Here is a 13,853-nt window from a genome sequence, read left to right as displayed (position 1 = left end):
GTGAAAACACAATCTGGATATTTGCATCAATTTGTGATGTAGCGTCATCTTTGTCTATTTCTTCCATCATGAGCGCGAGTAATACATGTTTGGCCGCCATCTTGCTTCTCTTCTGCCTGTTCTACGCAAAGCAATCTTCCGGAAGAGGCTTCTGTCTTCGGAAGAGACCAAATCGAATGTGCCTCAGGCGATTGAATGGATCCACAAAGTAAATATAGATTGCTCTCGGACAAGACAACTTTAGAAACAATCATGTGACCTCTGAGCTGTCTTGGCTTCCCAGCTGACCAAGCTCATAGTGACGATGTTCAATCAACTCGGGATGTAAGAAAACACGAAGTATCCAGGTGTAAAGAAGCCACCTCTTCAGGTCCTTTCAGAGGTGACAGTTGGAGTGACAGTTGTAACTGGAACAGCACGAGGTAGAGAGCAAACTTCCACCAGGCTGACCAGTTTACGTTTTGTATGCACTCATAAGTGATAGGTCGGATCTGGATCAGTACCTGAACCAAAATCGAATCGGCTTGTTCTTGTCAATGACCGAACTCATCCACCAAGTTTTATCATAATCCGTCCACAACTTTTTGAGATATCCTGTTCACAGACGAACAAACGGACAGGTGAAAACATAACCTGTGTCCACCTTCTGTGGTGGAGGGATATAACATGCTGAGCTCAGCAACTTATTTTTGTCTTTCTCAATTTATAGGAAATACAAGGAACTGCAACACTGGAGGAGGCCATTTGGTCCATCGTGCCTGCACTGTCAGTTTATCGACACCTGGAGGTAAGGGGTTGGGAAGAGGGGGTGTGAGTGAGGCGAAGAACAGTGTGTAATTACACAGAAGGACATCACCAGGATGACACATATATATTGTTATGTTTGTGGTGGTAGATGATGGAATACCATAGAAAAGATAGGATCGTATAGGTATAGCATGTATGATGTACAGTAGAGGACGGGAAAGACCGAGAAAGACTTGGCTAAAGGTGGTGGAAGAAGAAAGGCGGGCAAGGGGGTTAACAAGGGGAGATGCAGAAAACAGGGTGGAAATGGAGAAGATTGTCATGGGGCCTGCAAAGCGAATCCTGTCTCTAGCAGGGAAAATGGCCTTTAAATGCCTGTTGTTGATGTTTGTATAGGTATGGCCTGGACTATGGACTAGTAGGAGACATCTCGATGTATTAAGTAGGGAAACTGGAGCTTAAGTTGTTTACGTGTCTTCGCACGAGGGGTGAAGCTCGGGTAATTAGATAGGGGTTAAGATTAGTTTTCCCCCAGTTTGTGATTGTCCTCGGTAGTTTTTCCCTATGTTTTTACAATTACAGCAAGGTCGGCCATAAAACCATCCATGAACCAACCATAACTAACATAATTGCCGACAGAACCCTGAACATTCCTAATTAACAACTAAGCCCGCCTCCAAAGAAGATCGTAACCGGCAGGCCACGCCCCCGAGGTTCATGATTGGTTGGGGTGACGTCAGGAGAGAAGCTTCAAGCAGGAGGAAGAAGAGCACATCTCTCTTGGTCGCTTTTGTCTCCGACTCTCGGCTGTGGCTGGCTCGTGTGGGCTTGTGAGGAAAGCTTTCAGCGCCTTGCTGGAACTATTTTGATTGTGATGATAAGTTGTTGGTGGCGGGTTGTGGGGGCTCTTGCCGAATGGAGAGTGAAAGAAGACTGCCCGCAATACTTACCTGACGGTTGTGGCACCGTGGAGAGCGACTCTGCGCCATTGTCGGAGCGTTTCCCGCGCAACTTGGACTGCAGACCTTACCACGAGCACCATTTCGAGGCCACAGTTGAGTGCCGGCCAACTAAAAGAAAACATTTTATTTCTTTAATATTTCCCCTCGTCTGTTTTTGTGTCTGATTGGAGGATCCTCAAAGTAGGAATTTCAATTATTTTACCTCAACCGTTATTTCATTCATTGCTTTATTTTTTATTAAATCATTATTGTTGCATTTCCATTTGTTGTGTCATGTTTCTTTGTTCGTGGGTTCGGGAATAATCCCGTGTGGCTTCTGTTCAGGTAACCACCTCGCTGCCTACAGTCCTGCGCATTCCAAAAAGTACCGCCAATGTTCGGGCTGCCTCCTCGGGAGTAAAAACGATCGGTCATTCGTCATAAAAACGATGGGTTATTCATAATAATCGCTGGGCGACACGACAATATATATATGTATATGTATATATATTTGCAGTTTTAAAAAGCAGCCCTAAAAGCAATGGCACCCAACATACAGGTGCCTCGGCATACTTATTTCTGTAATGCAAGGCTAGAGTAGTCCCTTCCCCTGTTGCAATGGGTCCCATACGAGCTTCGTGGCTGGTGGTGTAACACGGGCGCTCATTTGCATGTCGCGCCAAAAGTTGGTTTGAATCGTGTGCCAGAATCCAACGGCCACTTTCCCTTATCCCCGCATAATCTTATTTTACACGATGCCATAAGTGCACAACATTTACTAATAAATTAATACACATTTTTTGCTCACCTGGAATGAAGTTCAGGGGAGCTTATGCGATAGTGCGTCGTCAGTCCGTCTGTCAGTCCATCCGTCTGTAAACACTTGAAACATCTTCTCCAAAACCGCTGTTGGGATTGCGACCAAATTTGGCACAAATAATATTTGTTGTGTTGTGACTAAAGTTTGTTCACGGCATTTAAAAAAATCTGCCTATTTAGGGATCTATGGGGGGGTCAAATTGGGTCCAACTTTGACCCCTCAAAATAGATATTTGCTTTCTTCTCTGAAACTACATACACAATGTTGATGAAACGTCACCGCAATCTGCATCATCCCTGATGTACCAATGTTTGTTCAAGGCATTAGAAAAATTGGGGTCTGAGGAGGTACATGGGGTGGGGGGGGGGGGGTGGTTTGGGAGGCTTTGCCCTCTAAAATAGGTATTTTTTTGTTTGTATATTTAAAGTCTTATGATTATGTTAGTATGATTCTACATGCTGCCCTGTCTTCTAGCAAGCATTGGAATTGGTTTAAAATACCTTTAGTCAGTGAAGTATACTGTTTATTTTATCAGGTGAGCGCCAGGGGTATTGCCCCTATGTTTTGTATGCAGAATCGAGGTTCGTGTAAGAGCTAACACATTAACCATGAAAACATGCACGGACACATATAACATACAATAAAGGGAGGGGGAGACAAGAGGGAGAGAGAGGGAGGAAAGCATAGATACGCAACAACAGTAGAGATCAGGTATATCGGTAGATCTGTGGGAGGGAGGTGGGTGGGGGGAGTGGGAGGGGTTCAAGGTATAAAACAAATGGACATTACTCGGAATTTCAGGAATCAAGTCGGAGATGGAAAGAGGTGGATTTGGGCTATATTAACGGGGGTAGAAAAGATCAAGGTTTTGGAAGATAAAAGATGGTGGTGAACAGCTGATTTAGAGACCTGGAGGGAGGAGAGGGATTGAAGAGAGTGTGGGAGTTTGTTCCAGAGGCGAGAAAAAAGAGGAATAAAAGAGTGAAGGTGAGCGGAAGTAGATGGGAGGTGAGCGGCAGATTTTGTGCGTTTTGAGGGATATTAGGGGGACAGAGCACAGACACAGCATGGGGAGCTAGGCCGGAGAGGAGTCAGTAGAAGACAGAAAGACCGCCAACCTGCCTGCGATAAGCAACAACCTAATGTATTGCAGTCAAAAAAAATCAGTGTGAAAGTGAAAGGCCCTCAGAATCAGCTTCATCACGGGATATACCAATGATTACCACATGTTACATGACCAGCTGATATAGCATATATTGAGCAACCATCGAAAACCATTAAACGGAGGAAATTGAAACTTTACCACAGGTTACATCACCATTTGATATCGTGCATATTGAGCCTACATTGAAAACTGTTCAAAGGAAGAAATTGAAACTTTACCACATGGTATGTGACCATTGGATATAGTGCATATTGAGCGGCCATCGAAAACCATTCAACGGAGGAAATTGAAACTTTACCACATTACATGACTATTTGATGTAGCGCATATTGAGCGTACATCGAAAACCATTCAACGGACGAAATTTCAACTTTACCACGTTACATGACCATTTGATGTAGTGCATATTGAGCGTACATCGAAAACCGTTCAATGGATGAAATTGAAACTGTACCACATGTTACATGACCATTTGATATCGCGAAATATTGAGCAACCATCGAAAACCATTCAATGCAGGAAATTGAAACTTCACCACAGGTTACATGACCATTTGATATAGCCTATATTGAACATACATCGAAAACCATTCAACAGAGGAAATTGAAACTTTACCACATGTTACATAACAATTTGATGTAGCATCTGTTGAGCATACATCGAAAACCGTTCAACAGAGGAAATTGAAACTTTACCACGTCACATGACCATTTGATATAGCGCATATTGAGTGTACAACGAAAACTGTTCAAAGGAAGAAATTGAAACATTACCACATGTTACATGACTATTTGATATGGCATATATTGAGCAGCCATCGAAAACCCTTAAACGGAGGAAATTGAAACTTTACCACAGGTTACATGACCATTTGATATAGTGTATATCGAGCATACAACGAAAACTGTTCAACTGAGGAAATTGAAAATTTACCACATGTTACATGACCATTTGATATCGTGTACACTTAGCGGCAATCAAAAACCCTTCAATGGAGGAAATTGAAACTTTACCACATGTTACATGACCATTTGATTTAGCGCATATTACTTGAATGATGCCTGCCCCCTCAGAACTTAAATGATGAATTAAACAAAGCCTAATGCCCAGAGACAGTCTCTTCTTTGTGTTAGAAATGAGAATCCATGTAATGAGAATATACTGTTCTTCCCTCTGGGCTGGTGCTCCTGCCTCACACCTAGCTCGTCTTCACGCTGCAGAAACCAAAGCTTTCAGAATCATTGCAACCTCCTGCTATGAAGCTAACTCCGAGGGCCTTTCACTCACTCACCGCAGGCAGGTAGGTGGGCTTTCTGTCTTCTACCGACTCCAATCCGGCCTAGCTCCCCTAGCTCTAGCTATGCTCTGTCCCCCAAATATTCCTACAGGTCGCACAAGATCTGCCAGCAACCCTCTTCTGGTGATAATGCCAAAATCAAGACTCTCTGCTCACCTTCACTCCTTCATTCGTCTTTACTCCCGCCTCTGGAACAAACTCCCCCACACTCTCTTCAATCCCACTCCTCCCTCCAGGTCTTTAAAACAGCTGTTCACCACCATCTCTTATCTCCCCCCATCCAAAACCTTGATCTTTTCTACCCCCATTAATTCACCCCAAATCCACTTTCTTTTTGAAATACCATCTTCTTTCTTTCCTGGAAGTTCTAGCAGTGTCTATGTGTTTTATACTTTCCCAACCCCACCCCAACCCCCCCCCCCCGGCCTTCCCATGCCTCCTCCCCCCCCCCCTAAGCCCCCTCCCTCCCACAGATCTTCCGTTGACCCTGTTCTCTGCTGTTGTACTTGTGTACTTCGCTCTCCCTCGCCATCTTGTCTCCCGCTCCCTTTTTTTGTATGTTTTGTATGTCCGTTTGTTGTTGTTTTTTGTGATTGATGCTAGCTCTTACACGAGCCTCGATCTTGTATACAAAAAAAAAAAAAAAAATTCTGAAATCTTTTGATTCAACAGCATGGAGCCGAGCAAGGTGTGAGGCAGGTGTACCAGCCCAGAGGGAAGAGCAGTATTCCATTGAGCTGCGGATGAAAGCTTTGTATATGGTGAGAAGCTCAGAAGTGTCCAGAAAGGACTTCGCACGACGGAGGTGGCCAGTCGGTGACTAGCTTTGGAGGCCAGCTTGGCAATGTGGTTTTCCCAAGAAAGATCATGGCAGATAGATAGTGAGACCCAAAAGCTTGAATGACAGAATTTCTTTGAGAGGATTGTTGAGAAAGTAGATGGGAGGGCTTTTTCAGGATTGAAAGAGTGTGGACAGAAAGTGAGAGTGTGAGATTTGTCAGGATTGAAAGACATGTTCCACTTGTTTGACCAGTCTGTGATTTTGTTCAGGTCTGCAGAGAGTGAAGAGGCTGCTGCCTGCCGATCTGAAGGTTGAGATATGGATCGGCAGAGAGTGGAGTGATCAGCAAAGTGATAGAGAGGATTTTCTAGAGTCAGAGAGATCATTAATGAAGACCAGAAAAAGCACAGGGCCCAGAAAACTGCCTTGAGTAACTCCAGCCTGAACAGGCAGGGAAGGGGAGATGAGAGAATTCCATTCAGGGCAACACGTTGACTGTGACCAGAGAGGAAGTCGGCAAACCATACGTGGAGGTTTCCATTGATACCATAAGAGGAGAGTTTGGTGAGCAGGGCGGGGTGCCAGACCGTATCGAAGGCACGATATATTTCAAGGGAGACAGCTCTGATTTCCTGTATGGCATTGAGGTCCTCCATCCATTGTTGGGACAGCAGAAGCAGCATGTCCAAAGTGTAGAGAAGTGGCCTAGTATAAATCCAAATTGATGATCTGAGATGAAGCCCTTCGATAAGAGGAAGGATTTCATGTCAGAAGTGTTGATGGATTTCATGACCTTGCTGTTTATTGGGAGCACGCTGATTGATCTATAGTTGCAAGGATCTGTTTTTGCACATTTTTTGTGTAAAGCGGTAATGTTTGCTAATTTCCAAGTAGATGGTAGATGATCTTGAGCAAAAGAGGATGAATAGAACAGAGAGATGGTGAGATAGAGTGGCAGAGCAGGATTTTAGGACCCTTGGGCTGATGCCGTTTGGTCAAGTTGTGGAATCAGAATCGAGGTTTCACAGAAACTTCTCCACCTTGTCAGGAGAGGACACAGAGTTCAGGAGCAGCTGCGTTCGACTGGGTAAGGTGGGTACAGAGAGAGATAGGTTTGGGACACAAGATTTTGTGGCAAACACAGAGTTTAGGCATTCGGCTTTTTCACGTGCAGTGTCAGCTGTGTAGCTGTTTGAGGTAAGGGAGGGGATGGAGGGGGAACAAATACGAGAAACAGATTTGACCAGACACCACCAGGATTTTGAGGAGGGAGACGGGCTCTAGAGTTCAGTCTTGAGAGTAGAGAGATATTGTTTCCTGGCTCTCCTGAGGGTAGACACACTTGTTCCGAGCTTTGTGAAAGGAACAGATTACATTGAGTTGCATTAGCCTTCCATGAGGCCTTTAGAAATACCCTTTTGAACCCATTATAAAAACCCTTTAGAACTACCCTTTGTAATTACCCTTTAAAACAAATTATAATTACCCTTTACAATTATTCTTTAGAACCCATTATAATTACCCTTCAAAACCCATTAAAATTACCGTTTAAAACCATTTAGAATTACCCTTTAGAAACTTTTAGTGTTACCCTTTATACACTTTTTGAATTACCCTTTAGAACCCATTCAATTACCCCTTTGAACCCCTCAGAATTACCCTTTAGAACCCATTCAATTACCCTTTAGAATTCAACATGGGTGGGGAGGGGGGTTTATAAAGGTTCTTCTTCGTTTTTGACAGACGAATGAATGGATGGAAGAAAAGAAGGACATAACCAAATATTACCATCCTCACCATATACACCATCACCACCATCCTCACCACATACAAGGCTTTCATCCGCAACTCAATGGAATACTGTTCCCCCCTCTGGGCCGGTGCTCCTGCCTCACACCCAGCTCGGCTTCACGCTGTTGAAAGCAAAGCTTTCAGAATCATTGGAATCTCCTGCGATGAAGCTAACTCCGAGGGCCTTTCACTCACTCACCGCAGGCAGGTTGGTGGTCTTTCTGTCTTCTACCGACTCCTCTCCGGCCTTGCTCCCACAGCTCTCTCTGTGCTCTGTCCCCCAAATATTCCTACAGGTCGCACAAGATCTGCCAGCAACCCTCTTATGGTAAAACTGCCAAAATCTAGGCTCTCTGCTCACCTTCACTCTTTCATTCCCCTTTTCTCCCGCCTGTGGAACAAACTCCCCCACTCCCTTCAATCCCACTCCTCCCTCCAGGTCTTTAAAACAGCTGTTAACCACCATCTCTTATCTTCCCCCATCCAAAACCTTGATCTTCTCCACCCCTGCTAATTTTTACCCCAGATACACTTTTTTGAAATTCCAACTTCTTTCCTGGAAGTCCTTGCAGTGTCCATATGTTTTGTACTTCTCCCACCTCCCCCCAAGCCCTCTCCCTCCCACAGTTCTCTCGATGTCCTTGCTCTCAAATGTTGTGTTTGTGTCCTTCCCCCTCTCTCCCCATCTTGTCTACCGCTGCCCTTATTTTGTGTTTTGTGTGTCGGTTTGACTTTTTGTGTGATTAATGTTAGCTCTTTCACAAGCCTCGATCTTGTATACAAAATAATAATAATAATAAAGTTAAAGCAGTAACAATTCCCTCCCACAGATCTCCCGATGTCTCTGTTCTCTGCTGTTGTACTTGTGTGCTTCCCTCTCTCTCCCCATCTTGTCTCCCGCTCCCTTTATTGTATGTTTTGCGTGTCCGTTTTTTGTTTTTTGTGATTGATGTTAGGTCTTACACGAGCCTCGAACTTGTATACAAAAAAACTGCACAAAACAATGTGATTGAATGTAAGGGAAAGAATGTCGGGAGAGAGGAGAGGGAAATGGTGTGATGAAGTTTGTGCAGGTCAGACTTGGAGAAGTAGGAGTGGGATTGGGAAACGGTGGCAGATCAAGAGTGACAGTTAAACAGATCTGCATTACATAATTGTAACCAGCCTTTGTGGCCCAATACAAAAAATGACACTTGACCCATGTGGCCTTGACTCAATGGCATCTTCTGGCCTTTATGGCCTATATAAAGTGGCACAGCAGGTAAGTAGCAAGTAAATGGCAGATAGATCAGGTGAGCGACATCACCAGTGATGTACTAAAAACAATCAGGGGTTTGCCCCCATAATAGGTATTTACTTTCTTCTCCATTACATATTTTGTGGGTTATCCACACCTACAAGTGGTTCCCTGGTTCTTACAGGTGGGCCTGGGGCCATTGCACCTATTTTTATTATTCTACCACAGCATGAACGTTGACATTAAAGTTCGAGCTCCTGCTTCTTCTTCTTCACGTGACAGATGGACGGACTCCTCTCCTTTAAGTAACAATAACTCCCATAAGAATGTGGCACTAACCACTACTCCCAGCAGGGGTCAGTGGTTTATAGCACTTTCAGTATTCGCTGTGTACAGGTGAAAACAGCAAGTCGTCTCCCTTTTCTCGCTGGAGGGAGGGAAGAGGGGAGATGAGGGTAGGATTTAATATGCACCATTGACCAAACCCTAGGTACTCTGAGCACATCATACTAAAATTTGCAATTTGGTGCATGTCTGCCTGACTGATTTTTTTGACTGCGATACATTAGGTCGTTACTTGAGCAATCACAACCAAACTTGACAGGGAGACTAAGGGTCACACGAAGGAGGTTGTAACAAACTCCGTGTTGAGGTGTATATTACGTTATCATGGAGTTTCCTAGGGTACACCTTCCGGACATAACAAATATTAATTGTTATAGCCACAAACGTTTCATTCAATTCTATCCAACGTACAGTTACATTTTTAAACATTCGCTACTAAAGTGGAAGCTGTTTGGAGGAAACTCGACATGCTTAAGGCATTCTATACTTATCACATCCCCCTCAGGTGAACGAATCAGAGCCCTATCGACTTGCTAGACCTAGGTAAGCGGCAATGATCTTTAGCTAACAAAGCTGCTTATATGAGTTTTTCGTTTTTACGCATGATTGATGAGTCCCATTGCCTGTCCGATTATTCTCGCCATCAGATTATACAGTCGTGACCAAAAGTATTTTCACCCTTCCACTTTTTGTCAAATAATTCACCATTTCTTCCAGAAAATTGTTGAAATTAAAAAATCATTTGGTATCCACAAATGTATTTCTTTGGTTTGCAATGGAACAAAACAAAAAAGCTCAAAAAATATGACTAAATCTTAGCTTATTCCACACAGAAATGCTAAAATGGCCGGGACAATATTATTGGCACCTTTTAGAAGTTGTTAGAAATAATTGGATTTCAAGCAGGTGATTCTCCTTTACTTTAGAATTGAACTCACCTATGGCTATGGTGAGTTGCAGGTGCCTGCAATATAAAAATCATTCATTCAACCAGTTTGAATGGAGAAAAGGAGTCATTCTGCTGTTTTGTGTCACTGTGTGTACCGCAATGAGCATGGAGAAAAGAAAGAAAACCAGAGAATTGTCTGAGGAGGTCAGGCACAAGATTGTAGCCAAGCATGGACAACTTCAAGGCTACAAGTCCATCTCCAGCGACCTTGATGTTCCTGTGTCCACCGCACGCAATGTTATCTGGAGGTTTAAGGCCCATGGCACTGGAGCCAACCTCCCTGGGCATAGCTGCAAGAGAAAACTTGGTTGAAGATTGCAGCAAAGGATTGTTCGAATGGTAGAGAAGGAACCTCGATCAACTGCCAAACAGATTCAAGCTAACATTCAGACACAAGGTACGACAGTTTTTTCTCTCACCATCCGTCACCAACTTGATGAAAGGGAGCTCTATGGTAGGAGACCCAGTAGGACCCCACTTCTGAGAGTAAGCATAAGAAACCCCGACTTGAGTTGGCAAAACACACCCGAACAAGCCAAAATCATTCTGTGGATAGATGAGCCCAAATTAGAGCTTTTTTGTAAAGCACATCATCTCTATATTTACAAAAAACAAAATGAAGCCTTCAAAGAAAAGAACACCTTCCCTACAGTCAAACATGGAGGAGGTTCAGTGATGTTTTGGGGTTGCTATGCTGGCTCTGGCACTGGGTGCCTTAAAGGTCCACAGCCACGGAATCTCACTCAAAATGCATTTGATGTCATCTAAATGAGTCTTTTTATGGTGAATTCAAATATGGCATTGATTTTTTGTTATATTCACTCTGAAACATTAAAAATGAAAGAAAACCGAACCACCTGGGAACGCCCCTAAAAATTCTGCCCCATACCTCAAAGCCGATGACGTAATCCATGTGACGTCACCTCCAGAACGCAGCTCGCTCGCAAGCACTCAAAGTGGATTGACTTGTTTGTCTCCACTGTGAGATCTATGGTATTGATGTTAGTCATGTATTGTTGAAGTATGTACGGGACAGTACGGGACATACGGACGGGACAGTAGGAGACAGTACGGTTCAAAATACCGTACGGGATGGTATTCCCGTACATTCCCGTACATCTATTGACTTGTCAAAGTGGATTGTCTCCATTTACTTGTTTTAACTCCAATTTACATTCTGTTTCCACTTTTAGTGAGAAGTAGGGTTCTGTGCAACCATTCATAAACTTTATTTGGTGCAAATCGGATAAGTTTTAGCCGAGTTACCTCAGACCGTGAGTTGTTAATTCTATAATTCACACATAGTTGAATACGTGCAGGCTGCTCCACGGAGCGACCTTGCGAGCTTATCAACGAGGCGAGATGTGACACATGTGTCTCAGCATACCTCAGATCAAGATCAAGCAAATCAAAAGTAGAGTATGTACAAATTACACGGAACGGATCGCGGGCCGAAGCATAGCGAATCGAGATGGCATGTACTTCGTTCTGGAGGTGACGTCATATGTCATGTGATCTGGTAGCAGTGAAATTCGGTTTTTTTTAAGGCGGGGCTTAGCAGGGTGCAAGAGCGCTAAAAAGGAAAGGAAAATAAATTATATTTAAAAAAAATTAGCTGTTACTTATTACAAGAAATCGATTTCTATTAAAAAAACATTGATACTCATACAAATAAGTCAAAAATGTTCTGCATTTCTGTGCACCTTTAAATGTGTGCATGGCATCATGAAATCAGGAGATTACCAAGGCAATTTGGAGCACAATGTTCAACCCAGTGTCAGAAAGATGGGTCAACGTCGAAGGTCCTGGGTCTTGCAGGAGGACAATGACCCCAAACACACTTCAAAAAGCACCCAGGAATGGTTCAAGAAAAAACGCTGGGCTGTTCTGAAGTGGCAGCAATGAGTCCAGATCTAAATCCCATTGAACACCTGTGGGGAGATCTGAAAACAGCAGTTGGGAGAAGGGCACCCTTCAAATCTGGGAGAACTGGAGCAGTTTGCACAAGAAGAGTGGGCCAAACTGCCAGTAGAGAGGTGAAGGAAGCTCATTCTTGGCTATAGGAAGCTCTTGAGTGCAGTTATTTTGGCTGTGCTACCAAATATTAAGTCTGGGTATCAATAATTTTGTCAATGCCATTTATTTTTATTTTCTGATTTAAAAGGATATATTAAGTTCTGAATCAAAAACAAAGGTTCTGTAATAGTAACAGTGAAATAATGAATTTTGGAGACCAAATACTTTTGTTGTCAATTTCAACTTATTGTTACGTTTATGGGAGTAGGCAATGAAATACCTTAGTCCAGGTAGATTGTATAGATTAGCATGCCCCGAATGTCATGAAGAAGAAGAAGAAGAACCTTCATTAACTAAGTTGGGAATCCGTTAGGCCGCATGTCCGGTAAGATCATATATGTGCGCAGTGGTGGAGCTATGCTAATTAGTTAGGGTATAAGGTAACTTTCCCTGTATGTAGTTGGATCTGTGGTTTCCCCTTCGTTCCTTATGACACACGCAACACCAGCCATGCGATCTGCACCTACAATTAAATAAACCACACAACCGCCGACAGGATCCGGACATTCGAACACTGCCACTGACGCCACCAGCCGAGTCATTGCAAGGGACAGCAAGAAGGGCCGTGAAGCCCCGCCCCAAAAGGTGATGATTGGTCATGGCCATAGAGTGATGCGATGGCACTCGTTGATTGGCGCATGTGTGACGTCATCATAGAACGTTCCAGGAACAGGGACAAAAAGGCAAAGCGGTCACCATCTTTCTCTCTCTCGTTCTGGGTTTGGTCACAGGCAGTCACAGTTTGTGCTCTCTCCGTGCTGGCCTTTACTGCGAGCAGTCGCATTTTCGATCCCTCTATTCCGGGCTGTGTGAAGGGCAGAGGCATCCTTCTCATCTTTCTCTCTCTCCTTGGTGTTGGCTCGTGGCGGTGGTGCTTGGTGCTGTGTGCGCCTGGGAGGAACGTCGGGGCTCAGTGCGGGTGCGGCCGAGCAGGAGGGACGAGGAAGGAGCGAGGGCCTGTTCGCTTCACGTCGGCGGCTGGCGGGGAATGTGACTTTTTTGTTTTCAACCATGAACCAATGCGTGTTTTCCCGCGCAGGGACGCGGGACCTGTGACGGCCCCGGACGGTCAAGGACGCCAGGCGGAGTAACAGGCAAACACACCACACACATTTTTACTTTCATTTATTTCTCCCTGTGTCTGCATTTTGAGTCTGCTGGAGGGTCGCTCGGTTAGGAACTTAATGTCATTGGTTTTTATTGTATTGCATTGATTTTCATTAAACCCTTTATTTGTGAAATTTCAATTCCTTGTTTTGTCCATTTATTAGTTGTGGGAATCAGATAACTTCCGTGCCACGTCCATCCGTACAAGTAAGCTCTCGCTACCCTCCAATACCTCCCCGCGTGTATCACTACCGCCATAGCTGAGTATACGCCTCGGAGTTAAAGGTATGTTGGCCATCCGTCAACCAGGGGTGTTAATCCCAGTGAACACGACATTAGTTTTAGAGAAAATTGTGAGTTATTTGAAAAAAGTGCAAGGGTGCCAATATTTTTGGCCACGACTGTATGTGGACAGTATACTGTATGAATTGTCTATAACATACCATGGGGCGTCATATGTGATTTCTCCCCGGCTATGGTTTCAAATTTTATGTGCGATGTTGCCGCCGACACCCTTACGGCCCAATTGTGACCTTTACTTGATGCATAACTATGTTCCTAAGGTTCATTAGCATTTTCATACTCGCCAGAGGGAAA

At 44.1% G+C, this 13,853-nt stretch overlaps 1 protein-coding gene across 2 annotated transcripts in view; it reads left to right on the top strand.

Moving 5' to 3' along the window:
- C1QTNF1 (C1q and TNF related 1) overlaps positions 1–13,853 on the top strand; it is a 133,393-nt gene that overhangs the window by 33,424 nt on the left and 86,116 nt on the right. For both annotated transcript variants that reach the window (XM_068126242.2, XM_068126241.2), the window contains exon 2: positions 710–787. The gene's annotated coding sequence lies outside the window, so the exon portion shown is untranslated. The remainder of the gene's footprint in view (positions 1–709; positions 788–13,853) is intronic.

The sequence above is a fragment of the Myxine glutinosa genome, chromosome 10 (genome assembly GCF_964187855.1).
Source record: "Myxine glutinosa chromosome 10, kmMyxGlut1.1, whole genome shotgun sequence".
Taxonomy (NCBI): Eukaryota; Metazoa; Chordata; class Myxini; order Myxiniformes; family Myxinidae; genus Myxine; species Myxine glutinosa.
The sequence above is the reverse complement of the archived record's forward strand: the minus strand, read 5'-3'. Positions and strand labels throughout refer to the sequence as shown.